The sequence below is a fragment of the Cervus elaphus genome, chromosome 12 (genome assembly GCF_910594005.1).
Source record: "Cervus elaphus chromosome 12, mCerEla1.1, whole genome shotgun sequence".
Taxonomy (NCBI): domain Eukaryota; kingdom Metazoa; phylum Chordata; class Mammalia; order Artiodactyla; family Cervidae; genus Cervus; species Cervus elaphus.
In genome coordinates this window covers 6805991-6809745 of record NC_057826.1, presented here as the reverse complement: position 1 = coordinate 6809745, position 3755 = coordinate 6805991, and positions in this window count along the sequence as shown.

Below are 3755 nucleotides of genomic sequence, written 5' to 3'. Positions count from 1 at the left end.
TTTCCTTTAGGATTGATTGGCTTGATCTCCTTGCAGTTCAACATAAAACTATTTTCTTTTTTCTCTGGTCTTTCTTGCTAACTGTCCTTGTGTCTTTGGTCTGCTATTAGCACCACAGGGTACCATGAAGTCACTGGGCCAGTGTAGACCCTCCCAAGCTCCCTGGACCTGGTCTTTCCTGTGATCCCAGGATGCTCAGATCAGCACACTGCTCTCAGGGTTGTTCCCACAGCTGCAGGACTGATGCTCTGGGTGGGGATGAAGCAGATCCAATCTCCCCTTCCCAGGGCTGCCATCCCAAGCTGTAGCTGAGTGACCACCAAATGGTTGCCATCTCTAGTGGGGGTATACCCTCTGATAAAAACTGATAAACAGAATCACTCTCCACCCACAGTCACTAAACACTTCCAGTCCTGGAAAAAAAAGACTATAGTCATCTCTCATTGTGAATGAGAAGGACCCTATGAGGCCTTCCTGGAACAGGGTTTCCCCACTCCCCTCATATCATCTGCTTTAACTAGTAGTATTTGATGCAAATTCTGAGTGGTTTTGCAGATGTGAATTCCTCCCCTCCTCAGATGGAAGATGTTGACTACTTGATGATCAAGAGTACAGGGCCCCAGGCCTCCTGGAGGTGAGGACAGAACAGGGAAACACTCTGTTCCCTCATCATCAGCCAGTCAGAGAATTTTGCACAATCTGATCATGTACCCTGCGAACCCACCCTCCAACCTGTCCTTTAAAAATGCTTTGCCAAAACACTTCAGGGAGTTCCTAGCTTTTTAGGGCACAAGCTACCTCATCTTTGTGCATGGCCTTGCAGTAAAACTTTCTGTGCTTCAAACTCTGACAATTTAGTTTGCTTGACCTCACTGTGCATTGGGCACATGATCTTGAGTTGACATCATCCCAAGATGTGACAGGGTACCCACGTCTGATCCAGGCCTGCCCTCCCTGTGTCTAAATCCAGGACCCTGTGGGGTGAGGCCAGGGCAACAGAGAAAGAGCTGGCCATTGAGCAGAAGCAAGGAGGGGGAAGCCAGGTGGCCAGGACTGATGAGTCCACGAGTCAAAGGATATTCCCTAAGGATGTGGGGAGACAGTGTAGGCCAAGCATACATTCAAAGATAAAATTATTTTAAATATCAGGATGGTGGTCAGAGATCACTAAATCCCAAGACAGGGCCCTTCTGAGTGTAACAGCCCAAGGTAAATGCATGGGTCCTGCGCCCTTGAAATAGGCCTCCCTTATTCTGGTGTTCTCTATCCTCTTGGCCAAACTCAGCAATGCCAGTTCAGCCTCTCTGGGACAGTCAAGGTGGGACCGAGCAGATTTGCTTTGACAATTTGGGAAATGTTAGTCATGTAGAATAGTGTTTCCATGCACCAACAGCTCAGTAAGGAATAAAAGCTGATCTGATTTTCATCTACCTGAGTTCCCTCTTGTCCTTGTTCCTGCTCCTGCTCACTCTCCCTCAATGAATTATGGACTCCATGTGTCCTTCTGAAAGCAAGACAGCCACAGGGAGTGGTTCTTCTGCCTGCTGCCCCATGGCACACATCCTTTCTGGGAATCCCCCCAGTGTAAGCAGACTGCCTCTGGCCCTAGGTTTTTTATCACCAGGAAGACCAGCGTGTCTGTTCCAGGGTCTGATTAGCTTTCACACAAAGCTGCACCCTTCATCTTAGCCTTTCTTAGTAATTACACATTTATTTTGTTGCTGTTGTTCTGTTTCTTTATAAGCAATTCACAGCTGGCCAAGGAAAAGTAGAGCTGTTTATTGGATCCTCTTAGATTCCCTCGTAGCTCAGTTGGTAAAGAATCTGCCTGCAATGCAGGAGACCCAGGTTTGATTCCTGGGTTGCAAAGATCCCTGGAGAAGGAAATGGCAACCCACTCCAGCATTCTTGCCTGGGAAATCCCATGGACAGAGATGCATGGTAGGCTACAGTCCATGGGGTCCCAAGATTCATACCCGACTTAGTGACTAAAACCAAGATACCCCAAAACACACGTGAGAGTTTCCTCAATCATTCATCCTTGACCTGACCTTCCTGTAACTTTTGACACTATTGAGGATCGGGTGCTCCCTGTGGATGGATGGAGGCTTCTCCAAAACCTGAATTTCAGAAACCTGCCTCATCTTCCTTCAATTCCTTTTCTGAGTTTTCCTTCTCATTTTCAGCCAGAACTTTTCCTTTGCTTATTTCATAAAGACTATCTTTCCCAGCATCCTCTCTTTGGCATTTTATCATTATACTCCTTCTCTTTAAGAACACTTTCCCCTCCAGTGTTTCCAGTGACCACCCATACACCAATGATTCTCCACTTTCCTTCCCTAGCTTGACAATTCCTACAAAGTTTAAAACTAATCATTTTAGTCTTTATTAAATATCTGTGTCTGGATAGGAAAATCTTCTAGAAAATCTATGGTATCAAGTGAACTAATCCTGTTTTCCTTTTTAAATTGGCTCCTTCTTTTATACCCTCAACAAGATGAAGAATTAATTCATACACACAGTGTTCCCAAGCCAGAAGTCCTAACCTCTGAGATTCCCATGTGATATTCCTTTCTACTCTTAGCACATTCACCAAATAACCAACTCTTATAAGTAGTGTATTCTACATATTTTATTTTGTTTTTCAGTATGACTCTTTCTCTCAGTTTCCCTTATCTCAGATCATCGCTATTACATAAATGTGCACTAAGAAATTTGCCTTATTTAAGAGATTTGTGTAAAGAAGTAAAAGTTTCCAGCAGAAGATATTTATTGATCAATCAGCTGCAAAATCAATATATTCTCTGTGCTTTTATCTGCTTAAACAAGTTTCTTTCTCTATAATTTATATTGTCTCCTTTGAAGAATTCATCTTTCCATGTTTACAGTAATTGCAAATATCTGGCTATACGACATAAATTATACCATGCAAATTGATTTCAAAATTATGTTGCTTAATTTGCAAAAGAAGAAAGATTCAATAGGATAAATGAAAATGTTGGAGAAGATCTCAAATGTCAATACAATCACAAGGTGTTAGGCAGGTTGTGTACTGCACAATTGTAGGCGTGGCATTCTCCATGTGATGATCATAATTATGTTTTTATTATGAGAAAACTGTGTTTAGAAAGGAATGCTTTTTCTTTTTCTTCTTTTTTTCTAATCCAACAATAGTTTCTGTGTAGTCAGGAAGCAGAACTACAAATCATACACATAGCCATTTCAAATGAGAATTGAGTAGGCTTTGATCACTTGGCAATTATGTAAAGTGAAAGTGAAAGTCGCTTAGTCTTGTCCGACTCTTTGCAACCAGAATTCCCCAGGCCAGAATACTGGAGTAGATAGCTATTCCCTTCTCCAGGGGATCTTCCCAACCCAGGGATCGAACCCAGGTCTCCAGCATTGCGGGTGGATTCTTCACCACAAGGGAAGCCCATCAATTATGTAAGATATAATCAGTAGGGATTAAGATGATGTGCATATCAAAGAATTAAGACAAATACCTTGGAAAAAGTAATAAAACTCTCAAATATATTTACAAATTTGGCCTTCTTTGAAGTTAATGATATTAAAGTCAAATATACATTTCAGGACAAAAAATATGTCATCATATAATTTTATAAGAAAAAGTATGCAGTAAGTATTAAAGCTTATAGTTTCCTTTCTACTTATAAGAATCCCCACATAGCTTAAAAATAAAACCTGACTGTGATTTAATATAAGCCAAAGTAAACTTTTTTTCACAATGTTACTTT